The sequence below is a fragment of the Podarcis melisellensis genome, assembly GCF_964234715.1.
Source record: "Podarcis melisellensis genome assembly, chromosome: 3".
Taxonomy (NCBI): domain Eukaryota; kingdom Metazoa; phylum Chordata; class Lepidosauria; order Squamata; family Lacertidae; genus Podarcis; species Podarcis melisellensis.
This window is the reverse complement of record NC_138530.1, coordinates 70,699,491-70,723,173: the sequence shown is the minus strand read 5'-3', so window position 1 is coordinate 70,723,173 and position 23,683 is coordinate 70,699,491. Positions and strand designations below refer to the sequence as shown.

The 23,683-nt window shown below is 41.6% G+C and overlaps 1 long non-coding RNA gene across 2 annotated transcripts in view; it reads left to right on the top strand.

Moving 5' to 3' along the window:
* LOC309366750 overlaps nucleotides 1–23,683 on the top strand; it is a 38,291-nt gene that overhangs the window by 10,053 nt on the left and 4,555 nt on the right. For both annotated transcript variants that reach the window (XR_014166863.1, XR_014166864.1), the window contains exon 3: nucleotides 19,064–19,190. This is a non-coding gene — a long non-coding RNA (uncharacterized lncRNA). The remainder of the gene's footprint in view (nucleotides 1–19,063; nucleotides 19,191–23,683) is intronic.

Below are 23,683 nucleotides of genomic sequence, written 5' to 3'. Positions count from 1 at the left end.
CCAGATGCATTCTGGAGAAATGAAGATGGAAGCAGCTGCAGGTTCACCCAGCTAAAAGCAAGCTGCCATCCAAATGTTTGCCTAACCGTTCTGGGTGCTGATGTTGGGCATGAGGGTATTATTTGAGTTTATTTACAAATATTCAGGTTGAGCATAGATGGAGGCAGATATCTTTTTTTTTAGATGTCCAAAGAGGCTGGCCCCAAAATGGGTTTTCCAATGCTCAAAGTTCTCTGACTTTCTCCGTCCCAGTCAAAAACTGCATTACTTTTGTATAGCAAGTGTGGTGTTCTCACAGACACAGATCTAACTTGACATCATCTTTAGCTGGAATGTGGGGGGGGGGACAGAAAGGCATGTTTTGTTGAAATGGCCCTCGCTTTCCAGAGGTGCCCCTAGCTATTTCCAAGCCATTGTATGTTATTTACCTGTCATTTTTCCAGGAAAAGATGTGCCTGGCAATCTGGCCTACTGCCTGTTAAAGAAGTTTCAAGCTGTTGTTTGTCCCACAGCTGTTAAAGGCACAGATGCCTTGCCAGAAAACCAAAACAAAACTGGCAAACCTCTGGAAAGGGACACACATGGTGTGGTTTGCATTGGACAATGTTTTCAAATTCTTGTGGTACAGAAAGTATTTTGTACCTAGTATGTGCAAATACAAGGCACAAACAACACTTTGAACATTGCTTTGTTTGGCATGCTAATGAAATAACTAAGGCCAAATTATTATTAACTGCAAAACACATTTTGAAAGAGATTCTTGTTTTGATTCAGTGTTCAGCATTGCCAGCATAACAGATGGTGAAGACATTCAATATAATACCCAGCACATGTTTAATTAAACTGGATTTATGTCATTATGACCTTTTTAGAGACTTTAGGGGGGAAAGTAGCCCCTAAGAACCAGCAAAGAAGAGGCCTTGGGTTGGGGAGTCATTTTCACAGGAAATGCTTAGCAGTGAGCTGTGCTGAAAAGGAAAAGATGGGGTTGGATCATAGAAGTAGGAGAGGAGAAAGAAAATAAGAGGATCTAACATCGCTCAGTCGGCACAGCAAGAAATAACTCTTAATCTCGGGGTTGTGGGTTTGAGCCCCACATTGGGCAAAAGATTCCAACATTGCAGGGGGCTGAACTAGATGACCCCTTGCATCTCTACAATTCTATGATTCAGTGGGATATAGGACCAGGAGTGGCAAGGTAGCTGAGCGTCATTTTCAATGATTGCTGACACTTTGCATATGCAATATGCTACATTTTAAATTTTATTTCATTTGTGTCACTGACCCACATCCCAAATTTCCCAATGCTCCTATTCCACTGCATTGCCACGGGCAGATCATCATAAGCCTGGCTGGCTCTGTTTTATGTCTGAGCTTCCAAAAGACTCACCATCCACTTCAGAGATGCTTTAGATGCCGCAGGAGTTTGGGCTTCTACACAAGCAGCCAGTTTGGTAACAAGAAATGGGCCAAACTAGCCAAGTTATGGCCTGTTTTCTATGCTTCTTGATAGAAAGAGAGATGCCTGGTTACAGCATACTTCCTCTGTTTTCCAGATCTCACACAACTGGGATTGTCTTTTAATTCTCTCCCTGCCTAAAGTATACAACATATCCTAGCCATAGTTCTGTGCAGTTGTGACTGGTAAAGAGGCTTCCTCCAACAACACGACAGCAGTAGATGTGATCATTTCTTCTAAGCCTATTGCAAATCCATGCTATAAGCTAGCCAGTTGATCAAGCAGTATCACCTTTCCCTGCTACTGTATATCTTGGCCCTAAATAGCTGCTAACGTGCATTCCCATTAGCACCATCAGAATATAACTGGAACTACCCCTGCCAATGTACAGTCCCCACTTCACAATTACTGTATATTCTTATTTGTAAACACAAATGCACACACGTTTTGTGGGTGCCCTGCATCCTTAGGAAGGGGTGGGTGTGAGAAATCACTGCCAATGCTCTTGCTCCAGCCTCAAGACTGCTTTAGCCTGTCCACGTTCTGGTAGAAATCAAATTGGAATAGTAACTCTTGGCCTGCCACCCACTCCCTACATCGCCTTATAGCAGGTGCAAGGGAACGTGTGCCTGCCAGCCATGCTTCTCATGTGTCAACACACCCACCATCTGATTTCCTGGCCAGTCAGCATTCCCCAGTCAGTTGGTGGGGCTGCACATGTGTAGAGCCCCTCTGCCAAATGCTTGGCCGCCAGGAAGGGAAAGCACAGCTGACTTGCAAGGGCATGGTCACTAGGAATGTTCCCACTAACCCCAATCATCTCATTTGAACACCCATTTTGTGCACCTTGGAACCTCAAAAGGGGAATGTAGGAAGCTGCCTTATACCATTGCTCCATCTTGCTCAATATTATGTACACTGGCTGGCAGCAGCTCTCCGGGGTGTCAGACAGAAGTCTTCGCCCAGCCTTACCTGGAGATGCCAGGAATTGACCCTGGGACTTTCTGCATGCAAAGCGGATGCCATACCACTGAGCTATGGCTCTTCCCTAAACAGGATTTAGCCAGAGTATGCCAGTGTTTGAACCTCTTTAGCTCACTTGTTTTGGAACAGAACTTGGAAAGAACCAAGTCTCTATGCTTATTTGTTCATTTGTTTTTGTTCTTTTAAAAAACATTTTTTAAAAGAATGTTTAAATTTTTGTAAAAGTTATTTGCCTACAGGGGTGCTGTTGCAACTTTTAAAGAAAGCATTATTTGTACAAAAATAGCCTTAAGCTGTTCAAGTAAATGATTGACACCTGGCCAATTAGCCATGGTGTCAGAACCAAATTCAAAGGCAAGGGAAAGCAGGACATTTATGTACACTTTCCTCCACCAGAGATTACATATACCGCCCATGCTTTATTAGAAATAAGTGTTTCCAGACCAAGGGGATGATGCATTTCTCCCAGAATGAAATTGCAGTCTCAGCAAATTTGCAGGACAGCCTTAATAAATCAGCTAAAGACACAATTAGTTTCATGGCTTGCTCATCCTTTCATTACACATTCTTGCACAATTGTACCCAGTTGCAAGCCATTCTGATTCTGTAACTTCTAAGTCATGAAATTTCTGCATCCAGTTATAGGGTTGCAGCTTTCTCGCCATCATTCTTAGGGACGGGCTTATTTTATGGGATCCTACATATTATCTTTCAAAATTGTGCCTGTCAAGCCTGATGCATGATATTCTTTTCTAGTGAGAGAAGTTGTGTTTCTTTTTCAAGCTAAAGTGAAAAAGTATTGTTATATGTACCTCACTTTCTCAAGCTACAAGAACTTCCAGGAGCAGCCCAACTCAAGTCTGCTTTCCTTGAAATGAAAGTAATTGAGGCTTCTGATGTTGTTATAGCATTCATTTTGTTTTACAGATGGACAAACATAAAACTGTGGAGTTGGCAGGGGCCCTGAGGGTCATCTCGTCCAACTCCCTGCAATGCAGCCAACTGAGTTAAAGCATCCATGACAGGTGGCCATCCAACCACTGCTTAAAAACAATCAAGGAATGAGTCCGTTCCACCTCTGTTCTGCTGTCAAACAGCTATTACTGTCAGAAAGTTATTTCTGATGTTTAGTGAGAATCTCCTTTCTTGTAATTTAAATCCATTAGTTCGGGTCCTACTCTCCAGAGCAGGAAAAAACGAGCTTGCTCCATCTTTCATGTTACAACCCTTTAGATATTTGAAGATGGCTATCATCTCTCCTCTCAGTCTTCTCTTATTCAGGCTAAACATTCCCAACTCCATCAACCATTCCTCATAAGGCTTGGTTTTCATCTTGATCTCCCTCCTCTGCACATTTTTTGGCTTTTCAATATACTTCTTAAATTGTGGTGCCCAGAACTGGACACAGTACTCCAGGTGTGGTCACAACAAAGCAGTACAGAGCGGGGCTATTATTTTCCTTGATCAGGACATTATACTTGTGTTGATGCAGCTTTGACTAGCGTTCACATTTTTTTGCTGCTGCATCACACTGTGGACTCATGTTCAGCTTGTAGTCTACTAAGACCCCAAGATCCTTTTCACATGTGCTACCTGCAAGCCAGGTGTCCCACCATCTTCTGTTTGTTCAGCTGGTTCTTCCTGCTTAAATGTAGAAACTAACATTTCCTACTGAGATTCATTTTGTTAGTTTGTGCCTATTCTACAATCTGTCATGGTCATATTGATTCCCAATTCATGCTTCTGCGGCATTTGCTACCCCTTCCAGTTTATTGTAGTCTGAAATCAGGAATGGGAAACTGGTGGCCCTCCAGGTGCTGTGGGACTCCATCTTCCATTGGCCACAGTCAGCATGGGATTATGGGAGTTGTAAGCCAACAATATCTGAAGGGCATTAGGATCTCCACCCTTGGTCTTAAGTGCAGGTGGCCATGTAAGCCTATGTCACCCTTATAAGGCTATATACCAACAATGTCCAGTGAGATACCCAGAGAGAAACTCAAAGTATTAATGCTGATGGACTGCTCACAGCACATACTCTCTTTCCCTCTGCCAAAATTCAATTTCTTCACTACGCTCTTTTCCCCTGTCCTTTCTCCCCCATTCCACCTCCTCCAACCTTGATGGCTAACTCCTGCAAAAGGCTCTGAGAGAGATCTGCAGTTATCTCCTAATCAATTCAGTGGGTTAGGTTGGATATTTCTCAATCATCTTGGGCCATTAACCAGTAATCTGCCTAACAAAGGAAATAGGGGCCAGTGCTATAACATTATTGTTGAAGTTAAGGTTGAGTAATGCAGGCATTGGACTGGTGACTGAAAAACAACTGAACTTTAATCTCATCAGATGTTTTTCACTGAGTTGAGTCTTTTTGCTAACATACCAGGGAAGACAAAAACAGAAAACAAGACAAAAAACCCTGACCTTGGTCAATACTTCACATTTGATAGGACTACCCTTGAAAATAAATCTATTTTCCTGATGCTGTTTTGCCGCTGGGCAGCAAATATTCTATTTCCATGATCAAGCAAAGGGAATCTGGGAGTGAGTATGGATCTCCCATACTAGGAAGAAAAGGGCTGGTGTGTTTTTCAGAAGGGAGGGCAGACTTTTCTCACCCTCCAAATAGGTCATGAGGACTGTAATAAAGATAAGGGGCCATGACATGTATAAAATAAAACATAAAAAGACCATTAAAACAGCACGAAAAGATCATTAAAATGACTGGCTAATCAAGAAATTTTAAAGCAACTGCATAGGCATGTCAGCACAAAAAGGTCTTCAAGAGACACCTGAAAGTAAAAAGGAGGGGTGCCAGCTGACTTTGCCAGAAGAGTGTTCCGCTGCAAGGGAATGACAATACTCAGTGTTCAACTTCTAACTGAGGCCATTCAGGTCTCTGTAACACAAGGTGCAACTAACAATGCTTCTTTGTATGATCTCACTCATCAAGCTGGGATATAATAAGTTGCATTTGGTTTTACTGGATGGGCTCGGGCGGAGAAATCCTTGAGTACAACATTGGACCCACATTAAGGAAGTATTGATGCCCATGGTTCTCCGTGCTTAGCACACTCTCTAGGTTTTGTAGATATTTGTGGTTGAGGCACTTTTTCGCACAGCACATGTTTAAACAATGGAATACATTAACCTGAAGATCCAGTACTGACGATTGACTGGGACAAATTCATGGAGGATATTAGTGGTTACTAGCCATAATGGCCTGGTGCTACCTTCAGTAAGGGAGGTAGCATGTCTCTAAATACCGGTTTCTGGGGAGCCCAGATGGGGAGAGTGCTCTTGCACTTGTGTCCTGTTTGTGTGATTTTCATAGGTGTCTGGTTCACCACTTTGAGCACAAGATGATGGGCCTTTTCCTCAGCTTCAGCAGGGCTCCTCTTACATTTTGTTATGTCATACTGCTTTCAAAATCTGTCACATCAGCTTGGCCTTCAAATCATATATAAGCTGACATTTCAATGAGCCAATTGATAGGGATGTATTTTTACATTTAGTGCTTCTGCTGCATATTGCCACTCCAATCCAGAGTTCTACATAAATTTTGCTGTACACAAAACTCAAACTCAAGTGGTAGTGGTGGTGAGTTCATTAATTTCAATGATGGCAGGTTTATCCACTTACAGTAAAAATGGCAATGCTACGCTGTGTTTCTACTCAAGAAGGAGGAACTACAAAAGAAGACACTCCACTCAATATATATTGCAGGCCCTCCCCTCTCTCTCTCACACACACACCCGAAATGCAGCTGCTCTTATTAATACTGACAGATACGCACAGGTGTTACAAAACAAATTCTGTCAGCAGTCTCAAAGTGTCACTATCAGCATGACATTACAAGACAACTGCAAATGTCAAAATGCCTTTGCTACTAAGTGGCTTATCTCAACCAAATAACAGAACTGTGCTGAAAGCAAAATGCGCTTCTTTGCCCACCTCTCCATAATAATTCTATAGCACCCACAGTCAGCAGCAGGCCAAATGACCACTCTGCTGATAGACAAACCTTTGCTTTGGCTGATACCTTCATTTTATCTGCTGCACATGAGATAGAATTGTGTTTTATGGTTGTGTTTTAATTGTTGTTAGCTGCCTTGTATGGTGTGCAAGTGCTAGGAGGGAAAGATAGAAGCATTTGCAAGAAATAAAGCCAGCTACCTTCCTGCTTGTTTATGCTGAACAAGTACCAGAGTTTCACCCATTAGTCATAGATAGGATCAGGCTTTGTTTATCAAGGTGCATGTATAAGGGGAAGAAAGCAGAGGGGTATACAGATCTGTAAGGCCCAGGAGTCTCACTAATCCCCAACTATGCCCAAGGTGAAAGGCCATAGCTCAGTGGCAGAGTATCTGCTTTATTTGCACAGCTCTAGACAGCTGAATATTGTATGAAGAAGCACCAGGGCTGTGATGGAGGCTGGAGTTGTCTTCTGCAGATTTCTCTAAACTTAGTTACAAGAGAAGCAGCAGAGCATCTGCTTTGTAGGTGACAGTCCTATGTTCAATTCCCAGCATCTCCAGGTAGAGCTGGGAATGTCCCCGACTGAATCCCTGGAGAGCTGCTGTCAGCTGATGCGGACAACCCAGGGGAGCTAGATGACCGGTGATCTGACTCAACACAAGCAGCACAATATGTTGGGACTGTACAGAGACCACAAAGGAAACAGAGCCTCTGTTGAAAAGCCCATTGCCTTTGCTGAGCTGACAGATGATATGAAACTCATGAATTTGCAACAAGGCAAATGCAGCACATGAGGTGCAGTCATCAGATGATGAGCGTGCATGTGTAAGCCAGCCCTTGGACTCAGGTGGAAGTGTCATAAGCAGCTGAGCTCTTGCTCCTTTCAGGATGGGAAGGATAGCTAGGCAGCGTCCAACGATAAATCCCGTTTATTCTTCAGGAAACTTAGGGCTACCTCCTTGTTAGTTTTAATGGCACAGCTGTAATTGTATTTTAAAATGTGCAAAACATAAAATGTATTCTAAAATGCACATGGCCTGGTGTGTTTGGGTGGGTGGGTGTCACGTGGGGTTCTTATCTGCAGCCTGCCAGCAGTTGTTGTGCTCCAACTCCTAACAGCCCCAGCCAGCATGGCCAAGGGACATATACTGCAGATCTACATTTAGAACACATAACATCCCCCCAAAATCAGAACTGTAGTCTCCCTCTTCCAGAGCTACACTTCCTGGCACCCTTAAGAAAGTACAGTTCCTGAGGTTCTCACATGACTTTCCCTGATGAATTTTGGGAACTGTAGTCCCCAAGCTACATGTCTCAGCGTCCTTAACAAATTGCAGTTCCCAAGATTTTTGGGGGAGAAGCCATATCCTTTGAATGGGTGTTGAATGCACTTTAAATGTATGGTGCAGATCTGCCTGGAATTGTAGTCCAGCAATATCTGGAGGGTCACAGCTTAACCACGCCTGCCACAGGGCAACCATCTGAGCTGTTCTGTGATTTACATGTTGGTTTGCAATGCATGGCTACAGAACATGTAAGAGCATGCCCCCCAGACAAAGTGCCAATGTGCATGTTGATTGAGGGCATGGGTAGGCCCAAGTGTTGGTCATGTGTATGTGCTCACAAAAATGATCAGGTAAAGCAGTAACACATGGACTCTAACCTGGAGCTCTTCTTCTCCACACTTGCTGCCCCCCAAGATTTACCAGCAGAGGGCACCCAAAGCTTAAGAGAGCTGCTAAATTAGCCACACCTTGCCCACTAAGCAAAAGTCCAAAAGGATTAAGAAAATAATCTCTTTATACAAATGAAGCTGCGTAAATATTTGTAAGACAAAGACCCCGCCACCAAATTTTAACGTATAATTAACCAAATTGCATGAGATAAAACTTGGGTTTGGTGATCAAGTTTGCCAATGCAGCTTGTATCTTTATTCCTACCGTGCAAAGAAGCAAAGCAAAACACAAAGACTTCACAGATCAGAACAGGGGCTCAGAATCAAGAAGCAGAAGGCCCAGCTTTAGCCCCTGGTCCCAGAGAATTAAAACTACTGTATTGCCTTGACACTTCATATTTCAATTATTAGTAACAAGCTGAGCCCCTCAAATAGCCCACAGTAAGACTTGGAATAAATTGAGGAACACAATGCTCCATGAATCTAGTTTTAAAAGAATTTGGGCACTCTTTGGTTTGACAAAAGTGCAGTAGGGAGATTCTGAAGTGCAAAAATTGGAAGGAAATGTAAAAAGCTGTATGTAAAAGTAAAAAGGAAGATGGGCAGAGAATAGCAACCAGAGGTGGAACAGTTTAATGTTTGAAATCCCTGGCCTGACTTTCAGTGGCCAGCTCCAGTGTAAGATAGCCATTTTAATGTGCAATAGATAAACAGCTGTTATTCATTGTTGGATATCCACACCCTCTCTGCAATGTAATATTTGGATATTGCATTTCCACTAATATTTTGTTATGGAGAACCACACCTGCACAATTTTCACAGGTCTTTGTTGGTTTAGTGCCATCATTACCTAAGTCCTACAGTATTCTGAGTGCTTTTTAAAAAAATAAACATTTTTATTTATTTTTCTGTAGTCAAATACACATGAAAGTAAAATACAACAGAACTAAATATTTTAAAGTCATTTCCCTTGGAGACACATATCATTAGAGTGCTTATGTGCCCTCATATTTTTGCTTACATTTTCTGGGGAGAAACATTCTGAATGACCAAAGTAAAATAAATGAATAGGGGAATCTAGTCATAATTTTCCAAAGGTAAAATAAGCATTTGGACCGAAGCAGATATGTACCTAGCTCACAAGCTACAAGTTCTTCCCAGCATAGTTCCTTGAAGACTTTAAATGCAGCCCATCTCCTTCCTGAGCAAACACAGTAGAATATCATAGCGTAGTAGGCAAATTTTCCTTTATTCCCAGAATTACCAGCTGCTGGACACACAGAAGCAGCAAACTTCTGGTGTAGCTTTAGATCAACATTACTCATGGCACTAAAAGCATATCTGAGTCTCTCTCACTTTGTATCTATCATAAATGAATGCTGCAATAGCAGAAGATGTATTGAAAGTATGATCTCATAGCTGGGCAATTTCCCACTCATTTGTTGAGTGCAGTGTTCAGAAGGGATTCAGCAGAATCTGTGTATTGCAATAATCTCGGGTGCTGTTTAGGATTTAAATCAAGAGTTGACAAGTTTCAGCACACGTTGTTCCAAAGCACAATCATTCACTGTATCTAATTCTAGGCATGTTGAGTCTTTGTCATGATGACTCAGGATTACCTTGGTAATTTGATGACAGCTGAAATCAGCTCTAATGTAAGACCTACTGTAGTTGGCGCCCTGACTGCTGTTTGCATATTAGTATCACTATAAGGGAGTTCAACTCAGGAGGGTAATAGCACGTCCCTAGCACTGAATTGCATTTTTGGGGTCTTCGATTTTCGTCCCAAACCACCTCTTGCCTCTTGTCCCTTGACATCCCATGCTGTCTTTTCACTGAGGTATGGAATAGCTTTTTAGGAGGAAAATAGGAGGGGAAATCCAGCGTCCATTAGTTTTGAAAGGAATGCATACATGAAAAGTATTGAAGTTAACTAGTCAGCAAAAGATTAGCAAAAATTCTTGCTTCAACACTATTCATCTCAGCCTTTCAGAGAGAAAGAGAGAGAGAGAAAGAGAAAGAATTGCTTTAATTTATGCTTTGTTCACCTCAGATCACTCAATTCACTGAAGGCTGAAGGTTTACAAAAATTAAATGCAGGATTGATCCAATAAACAACAAAGACAGCCATGATGCATTTTGATTAATGCAGTTAAAAATCTGAATGAGTCTGAACACTCTCAATCTGGGTGGTTTTTTTTTAAAAAAAAGCTTATTACTCACATGTTTTGCCTTTTAATTGGGAGAAAAGGAATGCAAAACTTGTCCCATTAACTTTCATCACTACAAGCTGGTAAAAAGCAGTAGACAAGAGAAGGATGATCCTTTCCACAGCATATGAGGCTGCCTGACTTGTCTCATGTATTCCTGCCTAGTACTTTGTCCATTTCACAACCTGGCACGTAAACCTGAAGCAAAAGCAAATCCGCCATGGATGTTTAGGGAATAGGAGAGGTGGAGGCAGCTACACTTGCTCCATTGTTTCTCCAAAATGCATGCGCCTATCAACTCCAGATAGCTGTATTGCTCCTTTAAAACATAATCCACAGTAAAGCAATATCTTTATTAGAATGAACCAACGCTCACAGTGCATTGGTTCAGCTTTTGTTTCATCTTTGTACAGAATCCCCCCTTAAACTGTACATTCTAGACTTTATTTTAAAGGGGAATAAACAAATGTTTCCAAGTTAGGGAAAGCTATCATTGCATAACTACTGCATACAAGCAGGGATAGGGAATTTGCTTCCCCTACATATGTTGTGGATGAGAGCTCTCATAATCTCTGGCCATTGGTAAGATTTAAAATGTATGTAATGTTGTCATGGGATATGAGTGAGAAGGACAGAACTCGTGGTATCTCAGCCACTTGGCCACCATTCTCCATGCTCTGGTAACTCTCAGACTGGATTGTTGCAATGCCTCAACATGGGGCTGCCCTTGAAGACAACTTGGAAACTTCAATGGGTCCAAAATGCAGCGGCTTGATTACCGGCTGGGGTTTCATTCAGTTCTCACATATCCAGTTCTAAAACAGCTGCACTGGTTGCCTTATTTTGGGTCCATTTCAAGGTACACATGTTAATGTTTAAAGCCCTAACCAACTTAGGCCCCAAATACCTCAAAGACCCCCTCCTTCCCTACAGACCCCTTGGGTATTAAGATCAGCAAAGCGGGACCTTCTGGAAGTTCTGCTGCCCTTAGAAGTTCTGGGGTGGTGGAAGCCCAGGAGAGGGAAATCTTTGCTTCAGCCCCTAAGCTGTGGAACTCTCTCCCCACAGAGGTGCATCTGGCAACTTCATTATACTGTACAGTTTTTGGAGAATGCTTAAGACACACTTTATTATCTTAGGCTTTGACACTTAAGATGTATATTTTTAGGACCAGCCCTATTTTTGTGATTGTAGGTTGCTTAGAATGCAACATTAAGAACAGTTTAATAGTGTTGTAATACTGGGACCCTAGAGTGATGGGCAGATAATAAATTAAAATGCAACACCACCAGCACAATTGGCACTGGTTCTCCAGGATTCCAACTGTGGGCAATCCCAGTACTTAGAGATGCCAAGGATTGAACTCGAGATCTTCTACTTGCACACCAGGTGCTTTGTCACTGAGGGAAGGCCCTTTCTCAACAAAATACTGTTGCCCACCACCCCAGTCTTTGAGCAGTGTGAGATTCCAGGGTTACCAGGCCTTTATCCAGGGTTTGTGTTTCCTTTTCGGAATGAGGCATAGTAGACACTCTAGTGTCTTTATGATATATGGTTTATTTACACATAGATACAACCTGAGCCAATAATAGAGGGTTTCACAGCATTAACACCCCAAGAGGGTCTTGTTTCTCCCATAGCTGCTTGGATTCAAACATTGTGCTCTGCCTCTCTGGAGGAGGGCCCCCACTCATTTGCCATCTGGCACGGAGCCCATTCTCTTTTGCTCTCTTAATAACCCATCACCTTTTCTTTGTTTTCTTAATGGCCCTTCACCCAGACGATCAACTCATGAGGAAGCTAGCCTGGCTTGTATTTTAACACTTGCTAGGATTATAGGGATTTGAAGACTGGCACTGACAAATTCATAACAATTCCCTTAGGAAATAATTTTCTCAAGAGGCAACTGGTAGCAAAAACTGTGTTTGAATTAATAAATTGGGGAGCCAATGCATCTAGAGAAAACCTCCTGTAGTTTGTGTTCTGGATGATAAAAGCCTGTAAATTGTTCTCCAAGCTATCCATTCACCACTGGGTAGGGAAGGAAGTAGAGGACTCCTGGATGAAAGAAATACTGTACTTGTGAGCCTGTGATTCATGTGTGATATGGGATCCCTTAGCACAGCAAAATAGTGAGCTATTTTGACACACAGGACCACTGACTCAGGCTGAGGTAAAGACGTTACTATTCCGTTGCTGCAGGAATGGACCTTGGCATCAGCCAGTTGAAGGAAGTTCTCATGTTGCTTCTTTGAGAAGTCAGAGATAGTTTATGTACATCTGAAACCTTGCTTACGTACAAGCGCCAAGAGTAACTATATTTGGTTAGTACTTTGGCAGGGAGAGTATGCCCGTGTTCTGCATTTTCAGATAATAGATGGCCTCAACTTTACATCTCGGCTTACTAGTTAGAAAACTTTGAAGCAAAGTGATACGAACTGTTTATGTGACTGTTTATCTCCGCATAAGGCAGAAGTTAAGACAGTTGGAGTTGTTTTATACATCTCTGCTAGTATGGTAGAAGGCCCTGACGTAGAAATACCATATTTTTTTATATACAGGATTTAATGGAATACCAAATCACTTCTGTAAAACTCAGCAGCTTAAAAGTGATTGTCTGAATTATTATCTCTTGTCTATATTAGTCACCAAGGAAAGCAAGAGTGAGCTTGATTACAGGCTGACAGGGGCATGAGCATGTGTTTCCAACACGATAAACATGATTTTGCTCGCTAGCCTTGTATGTACATTAAAGCTGAGACCATTTCATAAGCTGTGTTATGAAAGGCTGATCACCCCACGTCTCTTGACTAGCAGGACATTCCTGGAATGACCTCCCTTTGCAGTGCATAGAAATTGTAACACTCTGTCTTAGTTCAGGCTGCTTTCTTTCTTTCCCTTTTTCTTTTTTTCACTCACCCCTGCCAAACAGAAACACAAATTCAGTGCCCCAACTGATTTGGTGAGGGTGTCCTCTCACCAGCCCTCATCACTTCCAAGGGCCATTATAGAAGCAGCTGGTCATGAAGCAATTCAACAAAAGATGGTCACTAGACAGCTAATACAGGGCATGACCATTATTAATTAACACTTCAGAGACTTGCAACAAGCTTGAGTAAATTAGGATTCTAAAGGCATGCAGGCTACAAATCTTCATGTCTGAAAGCATCTGAAATATAGGAGCATACTGAAGTGTAAATTACAACATTTGATTTACAGCACAGAGTTGTAAATCAACTGCATATGATTTTCTTCATTAACTCACACATTGGAGAGGCATAGAATGGATGCGATCTGTTCTAGTGGTCCTAGATCATGGGTGCAATGACTTTGAAGAGGGCAAGTTCCGCAAAGCAGCATGGGCATCTGAAGGTGGCTATGGCGCTCTTCAGAAAGAAAGCCACTGATTTAATATGGCCACTTCTCCTGACAGGGTTCCTCAATACTTTTGCTTCAAAAGGCAAAGTGCCACTCTCTCTGCCCTATTCCCGCTGCACTAAAAAAGCTCTTCAGTAAACTCTGAATTCAGGCATTCACTCTCTTGGGTATGCAAACACAAAATGGGGCGAGCAAATACATATCTGTTCTCCTTGCAAAGTCTTGCTCCGTCTGTTTCCTCTGTCCACATCAACTATAATTGTGCAATCTGAATGTGCCAATATGTGGATCCCAACTGAAAATAGCAACAGTCTAGATTAGATTAAGTGGCGTACAAAAACTGAAGCAACAACAATTTAAATAAAATATTGCGAAAACACACAATTACATATAGAGATGTTACATTAATACAAAATTACTAATATAGATAAATCAGTATCAATTCATTTTCTTTCTGACACACCCTCCCTCTCACCCAGAGGACTCTCACTCAGGGCCCAAACAAACTCTCATCTCACCCACAAAAGTCTCACAATGAGAAAAAGTGGACATCACCCTGCTCTCTCACTCTACACTTGCTTTTTATGGGCAAGCCCAAGGAGCATGGTACTTCCTCAGGCTATGTCTAATTCAGCTGCACTCTCCACCCCCAGTTCCAGGTGCAGCAGGATTGTTGACCCAGGAGGTCCAGAGGATGGGGAAAGGACCTCTCCTCCACTCACAGCTCTTTCTTCACCCTCTGTCCTCTCCTCCTCCATCCATACTTTGTACCTTTGCCCATGTACACCCCCACACACCACAATGATTATTTATGGTTAGCAAAAACATTTTGCAGTGAGCAGAGCTGCAACTTAAGGACAAGCTCCACTATATCACTTTTCACTGGACAGCAGAACCTGGAGCGTCCCAGTTAATGATAAGTATTGGGAGACTGCCTTTCAACTGATAGAGGAGGACAGGAAATGACTATTTTTCTGTGCCTTTCGATATGTGTATCAATTAGATTCCATTATGCTTTTGTGTCAAGCTATACATACAGCAGAGCCAATTTACATAAATGAATTGGGCACTAATGGATAAATCCCTCCTCCCTGGAATATATGTACCTTTAGAATGTCTGATTAAGGTGTTTTTAGAAGGCTTATAAAATAAGAGCATCAGTGAGGACCTGGCTTGGCAAAGGAGGGACCATTAGTCTCCCCCAGCTATGCCTGACTCTGTTCTCAGTGCAGAACCAACCCAGATCCTCAGAGAGGCAACGTCACCAGAGTTGATTATCCTGTCTGGGGCTGAGCTTTTGGGACAGATTAGATATTATGTTGGGGTAGCATTAGGCCCTCTGCCCAACCACCTCCCTTCCTGAGCAGAGAGGTGGCCTCAGATCTGTTGTTGAAGACCCCTAGGTTGTTAGTCCTGGGAGACTAACATCCATTCCAAGGTGCAGTCCACCTTGCGCCCTAGACACATGGCAGGTCATGCACTTGGATTTGGCCAATATTACTTACAATGCATAACTACCTCTTCCACCTCCAATATCACAGAACGTTGGGAGCTGCATAGGCTGTTGTAATCAGGTAGTCCAACAGTTGAAGTTTCTTCCTGTCATTTGGGATCAGAAGGAAGTTGTGTACCAGTTCAAGCCGATACAAGTTTATTGGCTGCTCTAACACTCTGAAACTAGCAGCTCAGTTTTAGTTCACATGGGAAGAAAATTCACACTACGGTCCTGATTTGAATATCTGATGGTGATCCATCATCGTTGAGTTATTGAATTTTATATTGGTACTAGATGATTCATAATAGTAACTAGGCAAAAGAGGAAAGCCTGTAATAGCAGATAGAAAATTACCGTGAGTAGGGAGACAGAGAAAATGATGAAACAAAAAGAAATAGACATATTGATTTTGTTTTACAATTGCTAGAATTATTAACAAGTCAATCCTATCCCCTGCCCAGGAGCATCAACTTATGACAAAGTAGCCTAGTCACCATGGCACCATTGGTCACACTGGGTGGGGGTCAAGGGTTGGGTTATGGAGGCTAGAATGGTATCGTAATCAGGCCCAGTGCATCAATGGCAGCAATGGAGCTGGCTCAGACTATCAGTCATTAGGGGGGGAATTAATTTCAGCAATCACTACCAGTATGGCAGAGGCACTGCTGTTCTTTACCTTTCTCTCCTTCTCTCTGCTAAAGTGGATTGGGGTCTAAAGCAGCAGTGAATCTCTGTTTCTCAGACACTGAAAATGGCAGACTATGGAAGCCTGGACAAATTGCCACATAAAATCCTCTTGCATTTTGTGTGTGTGTGTGTGTACACACACTGTTGAGGTTGGGTGGGGGTCCAGTGAGTGTAATATCACATCAAGGCTTTTTTGAAGCTGAACCGTCATTCCGAACTGGTAACTTAGTTTAGTTTTGCTTTTAGGCTCTTGAATCCAATATGAAGAGGGATTCAGTAAAATGTTCTGTGGGGTCGGGGTGGGGGGTGGAATCCAGCTAACTTAGGGCTCAGGTTCATTTTAATTTTCTTATTGTAATCTCAGGGTTAGGTCCACAAAACACTACTTGTCACACTGTTTGAAAGTTAACTATTTATGATTGTCTCTTCATTTTACACAAACATGTATTTTCTTCTTCAGATCTGGTATTATTATTAGTGTATTGTTGATTTTTAAAAGTTAAAAAAGAAATAAATGAAATGACAATCAACAATGTATAAAATGGATTAATCAAAATGTAACTCTTCTTAACATATGAGGGGTATTTTACTTTGGTTCCTGTCATTCCAGTATGTAAAAAAACCAAAAGTGCTACATTTTTCAATAAAGATTATCTACATACCTACTTTCTCTAACTCCTATGAATTAATTTGAGCATATACACTCATGAAGATGCACATGTTGATCAGTAGTGGCAGGAAGCCACTGGGGGATCAACTATACTGCAGAGGTCCCAATTCAGAATTCCACTGCAGAGTCGATCCCTGCCCCAAGCAGGTCTTGCTGTAAGTAGAGATAATCTTTTTTCGTGGTTGGTCGGAGACATGCCCACAAAATGATTTATTTAATTTTTTTGGTCACCTGACATTGTTGTGATGACTGTTGATTGACAGTTGGGCAGCCTCCCCCACCTGTCAAAATGGTCTACAGGATGTGAGAAAAGTCAGAATCTGGCTCACCAGCCAAATCCTGTTCCTCACCTCTGTGCTAGAGAAAGAAGGGGTTGAAATACTTGAACAGTATGAACTCTGGAAAATGTTAGAAAGCACAATTGCAGCAGTAAGGAGCCTGGAGAAAGGGATCCAGAAATCTGGATGCAAATGGGCAAGTATCAGTTTGGTTAGGGAAACAATCTAGAAAGGTAGAGATGGATGGATGCATTTATTTGCTCTTATGGGTAAACTGTAAAATTAGTTCTCTTCTATGGATGATTTTTCCCCAAAATGTGTTTTATCTGAATCCTTAAGCAAAAGCACAATTTGTTTTGGAGAAATTTGGTCAGATGCCTTGTTATACAATCCATGCCAAAGTGCCATACCACTCTAGCCAATATTTGGAGTAGGTTGGGCCAGTAAAAATAGAGAAGCTTAAAAAGCTGTTTGCTTAGCAGCCAGAGAAATATAAAAATATGGCAACAGTGAAGTTAACAAGAATGAATCATAGATTCGTAAAGTAGGAAGGGACCCTGAGGGTAATCTAGTCCAACCCTCTACAATGCAGGAATCTACACTAAAACATCCATGCCGGATGGCCATCCAACCTCTAAGGAAGTCCACCACCTCCTATGGGAGTCTGTTTCACTAGCAAACAGCTCTTACTGTCAGAAAGCTCTTCCTGATTTTTAGTCAGAATGTCCTTGTAACTTGAATCCATTAGTTCAGGTCCTACCCTCCACAGCAGGAGAAAACATTCTTGTTCCATCGTCCATGTGACAGCCTTTAGATATTTGCAGATGGCTATCATATTTTCTCTCATTCTCCTCTTTACTCAGCTAAACATACTCACTTGCTTCAACCATTCCTCAAAAGGCTTGGTGTCCAGACTCTTGCTCATCCTTCTCTGCACATGTTTCAGCTTATCAATATCCTTCTTAAATTGTAGCGCCCTGAACTGGTCACACTACAGATACGCTCTGACCAAGGCAGAATAGAACGGGACTATTACTTCCCTTGATCATTACACTTTGCTTCTATTGATGCAGCCTAGAATAGCATTAGCTTTTTTTGCAGCTGCATCACACTGTGGTCTACCAAGATCCCTAGATCTGTTTCACATGTACTACTGGCAAGCCAGGTGTGTCCCATCTTATATTGGTGCAGCTCGTTATTCCTGCCTAAGTGTAGACTCTTACATTTGTCCTTAGTGAATTTCATTTTGTATGGTCGGGGCCCAGTTCTCCAATCTGTTAAGGTCATATTGAATCCTGATTCTGTCTTCATTTGCATTGTTTACTGCTCCCAGTTTGGTGTCATCTGCAAGGGTTGGCTTTCCTGGTTTGCTTTCTTCTCTTCACTTTCACAGTGCCATCTAAAAGCTGCACAATTGTAATACAGTCGTACCTCAGAAGTCAAGCAGAATCCATTCTGGAAGTCAGTTCAACTTCCAAAGCGTGGCTTCTGATTGGCTGCAGGAAGCTCCTGCAGCCAATCGGAAGCCCCGTTGGACGTTCAGCTTCCAAAAGAATGTTCGAAAACCAGAACACTCATTTCTGGTTTTTGATTGTTTGGGAGCTGGAATGTTTGACTCCCAAGGCATTCAGGAGCTGAGGTACGACTGTACTGTTTCTTAAACTCATAGTAGCTCCTTTCCCTGGAGAAAATCCATATGATTGGATCCTGCCTGCTGTTCCCGTGGGCAGTGCTATCCTAAAGGTTCTGAATTGCTGTCTGTGAGCCATAGGAACCCTTTGCCATAGGTGGGATTTTTCTTTTTTCTATTTATAGCTTATTGCCATCGCTGCAGCTGTTAATAATCTGATAATAATTTTCAAATCCTCTGGCACTATAGAGCTTAAATAGCAAAAGAGAACTGCAAGTGGATCCATATATAGTTCATATGATCCGCTTGCAGTTATCACTTGCTGTTTAACTCTATTGTGCTACCTGAGGATTTAGAAGTTATCAGATTATTAATTTTTAGTTCAAAGGTGTGCTAGAGGAACACGCTTTCCAATGGTTGTATCCCCCCAGAGGGCAGCAATGACGTCTGTCTTGGGGAACCTTCAAGGGTGCCAGCACTTACAAGTTCAGCTTTCTTGGAATAAAGTTCACTGGAGCCTGTGATGTCATTTTGATACATGGTTTTAATTACACATAGATGAGTATAAGATGAATGATCTAATTGCATTAACACTGCAACCGATTTTGCTTCCCCTTAGGATTCCAGGCTGTCTTCAGAGCCATAGCTATGGTTTCAACACAGAGAGCAAGTCTTCCCAGCTCCTGACCAGACAAGACCAGCTCCTGGACTGTTTTTCTTGTACCCCTAGTATGACATCCACCCAGGTGAGAGGTGAAAGCCTACCTTTCTTCTGGAGGCTTTACTAGTTAGTTGTTTCTGTGGCAACATGGCCAACTCTTTAGTCATGTAAAAAGGGTGTTTAATAGGCTTGGCAGAGCCAGTAACTTAACAAAGAGACTTGTTTGACCCTTTCAGCAGTTTCTTCTATTATAGACTCCCATCTAGAAACATATATGGGGTGGGGATACAAAAAAAAATGCTAACTTTGTGCAGACTTCCAACACTGATATAGGGCAGTTCTTAGGATGAGTTGTGGGTTCGGGGTCATTTCATACCTCACACTCCTTGGCAGTTTTATTTTTCTAGAAAAAGAGGTGCTGGGACAGAGTTCAGTGTGTTCTGGCTGAAAAAAGCCCTGCTTCTTGGGTAGCTATACCTCTACGTCCTACCAATAAAACTAGCATGATTACTGAATTGTGTTGTGCTAAACCTGTGACTGTTTAAACAGCAATCTTCTGCTAGCAGTATATATTTCACAGAATTTTAGCTCCCTCCCCTCCCCACTACTAATTGGAGAAGATAAGAGGCAAGGTTGTCCGCCAAACTCACACACCCAGCTAGATTTACACCTTGCAGCAGCACTCCTGCACAGCATGGTAGGTACTGAAGGAAATTCATCGCCTGAGTTAATACAATATTCTGCCAAGTACTGCTTTGGCTCATTCTGTCTCAGCAGCATTTAAATACATTTATATGGAACAGTGGTGTGCCTGAAAGCTAATTTAGGCAGGAGAACAGCACATTTGATGGACAGTCAAATTTCAGCCGTACACGAGGGCTGCATGTAATTAAAAAACAACACACACACACTTGTGCTGATCTGAACAGATCCCATCCACAGCAAAACAAAGAATGGAATCCAGCTTAATTAAAGACTGGACCAGGAAGTTTGTTTTCATAGAAAATCTACATCTGCAAATATACTTGTAAATCTGAAAATAGCATGCCCCGAATGGGCCAAGCTAGTATGGGCTTGAAAGAAATTCATTAGGTCTTTCTAGGCTTCCAGTTTTCTATTCATCAACAGTGGGATAATAACCAATTAGTTTCAAAATGAGGATCCTTTAGGCCAAAAGGCAGGAGTAGGTTAATAAAATAAAACAAGAACAAAGTCTCTACAGGTTCTGCTAAATATTACCTGTATTCATGTTCAGAAGTCTCTCGTCACATGGTCTCCACTGAACACACCATCCATACCAAATATCCTACACTGATCAATCTTGTGCATGGAAAATCATGGAAACTATTCCTTATAACTGGATTCAAGCATCCTCAGTGCTCCTTACATATCAGACACCTTCTTCCAGATGCCTATTATAACAATTTTTGCCCACCAATAGCTCCTTCTGCCAGCTTCTTTCTCTCTTTCCATCTCAGAGGAGTCCCCCAAAGTAGTGCGGCTCAGATCCCAGCATCCTTTAGTACTTCCACTTCCTAGCTCAGCATTTCCCAATCTGGTGCCTTGCAGATGTTGTTGGAATCCATCTCCCCTCAGCCCAGTCGGTAAGGCCAATGGTCATGGGTGCTGAGAGCTGTAGTTCAAACATTTGGAATAAACCAGGATGGGGAAGGCTGTCTTTGCCACTTGCCTTCCTTCAAAACAGCAGGTATCTTGACCCTAGGCTCTTTACGTGGATTTTAGTACAAGTGGCCACCCCGCACTGGACTGTCTTGGTCTCCTCATGGGTCTGCAAATGTTTAAACGACCACCCTCCCAAAAATTAGCATGACTCAGCCCCCCCCCCCCGAATTATATAAGCAGCCCCTAATCATCGTAGATGCAACAACCAGCAATATTGGACAGCTTTGGCCAGGGAGGATGGGATATAAATAAAAATTTATTATTATTATTATTATTATTATTATTATTATTATTATTGAAAGATCTGAAAAAATAAGAGCTGCAAAAACAGAATATGAAACTGTAACATCAGAGAAAACCAGCCCCATCTCTGAAAACTCCAACGTCCACCTCCCTCCCTTTGACTGACCCAACCAAGTACAGACATAGGCTGTGTACACAACACTATGCATTTAAAGCATCTCACCCTCCCAAAAGTTTGTTAAGGGTGTCAAGAATTATAGCTCCAGGAGACTGCCTCATAATTTTCAAAGATAGGGACATGAGAAATTTGGTCCTTCAAAAAAATAGAGAAAAAAGGCTAATTATAGACGGTAGCTATACAATCATTTTCAAGGACATTCCAATTAGATTATTGAAACGGAGAGACCCCTATAAAGCAATAGTCCAAACTCTCAAAAAGAATAATATAGAATTTAAATGGGAGTTCCCCGAGGGGATCTCCTTTTTTTACAAGAGCAAAAGGCACAGACTGACCAATCCGCAAGAGATAAGTAAATTTCAAAGGAAATACAAAGAGCTGACGGCAGAAGAGGAGGAAGAGGATAAGGGCGCATCAGGAGGAGAAGAGACAAAGAGGAAAAACAGCCAGAGAGACGAGAAACAGGAGGAAGAAGAGGCGAGAGAGGAAGAGGAGGAAGAAGAGGAGGAAGGCATCTAAATACATTTAAGTAAAATAATATGGCTTTAAAAATCTGGAACTGGAATGTGAATGGCTTGAATGAAAAGAAAAAACGCAACAAGGTGGAACAATTTTTAAAGAAGAAAAACTTAGACATAATTTGTCTACAAGAGACCCACATCGCAAGGGGTCACAGAAGGATCCTGATTAATAAGAGATTAGGCAATGAATTTATATCCTCAGATAAAAAGAAGAAGAGAGGAGTGGTAATGTACGTCAAAAATAAAATAGAAGCCCAACAAATATTCAAAGACGATGAAGGAAGAATGATGGCAATTCAGATCAATTGGCAAGGTGAAAAAATAATAGTGGTCGGGATCTATGCGCCAAATGATAATAAATCCGAATTTTACAAAAAATTGGAGGACAAACTATTAGAATTTGCAGACCAAAAGATAGTTCTGATGGGAGATATGAACGGGGTGGTCTCCTTAGAAATGGATAGACTAAGGAATAACAGCTCAAAAGAAGGGAAGTTACCTAAGTCTTTTTTTGAAATGATAAAGAGCTGTAATCTAATAGACATCTGGAGGCTGAGATACCCACTAAGAAAAGAATTCACATTCTACTCCGACCCAAATGAATCTATGTCCAGAATTGACCAAATTTGGATATCAAATGAGCTGGCACCGAGAATATCCCAGGTAGAAATTCAACCAAGAGTAATCTCAGATCACAGTCCTTTGGAAATAGAAATCAAGAGTTTGGAAGAAAGATCGTTTAGATGGAAAATGAGCGACTACTTATTGGATGATCAAAAGGTAATTGAAGAGGCGAAGAAGAAATTGAAAGAATATTTTGAAGATAATTGGGACAAAGGAACGAAGAAGAGTGTGGTCTGGGACGCAGGCAAGGCGGTGATGAGGGGGTACTTTATCCAACAGAATTCGATTAAAAGAAAGAATAGAGAAAAGGAAAAGAAGGAACTATTAAGACAAATTATGGAAAACGAACAGAAACTGATAAAAAAGCCAAATAATGCCAGAATCAAACAAAGTATTAAAGTGTTGCAAAAGGAGTTCGAAATGATGATAAACAAAGAAGTTGAATGGAATATTAAAAGATTAAGACAAAAGAATTTTGAATTTGCAAATAAAGCAGGGAAGTGGCTGGCATGGCAGACTAAGGAAAGAAAAGAGCGAAATACAATAAACAAAATAGAGGTGGGTGGAGAGGAGATAACCAACCCTAAGGGGATTAGGAAAGGATTTTTGGATTTCTACAAACAACTGTATAGAAGGAAAGAAAAGAACAACACAAGGAAAATAGAAAGATATTTAAAAGAGAAAGAAGTACAGAAGATTCCAACAGAGGCACAAGAGAGACTGAACACCCCAATAAGATTGGAAGAGATAAAAGAGGCAATCAAAAAACTGAAAAATGGAAAAGCCCCGGGACCAGATGGCTTTACAGCAAGGTACTATAAAGAACTAGAGACAACTCTGACACAACCAATGAAAGAAGTGATGAATATGATTTTGAAGGAGAAAGAGATTCCGGAGACGTGGAGAGAAGCACTCATAACATTTATTCCAAAACACGATGCAGATCTGACGCAAGTCAGAAATTATAGGCCAATCTCCCTATTGAATACGGATTATAAAATTTTCGCAGGGATACTGGCAGAAAGGCTGAAAAAGGTTTTACAAGGAATTATACATGAAGATCAGGCAGGCTTCCTTCCCGGCAGACAGATGAGAGACAATGTGAGAAATATTGTAAATATTATAGAATATCTGTCTGCTAGGAATGAGAAGCAGGCAATGCTAATGTTTGTGGATGCTGAAAAAGCATTTGATAATGTATCATGGGACTTTCTGCTGAAAAACATCGAACAGAGGGATATGGGCAACGATTTTTTCAACGGAGTAAAGGCGATATACACGGAGCAAAGAGCCAGATTGATAGTAAATAGGGTGATTTCAGAAGAAATA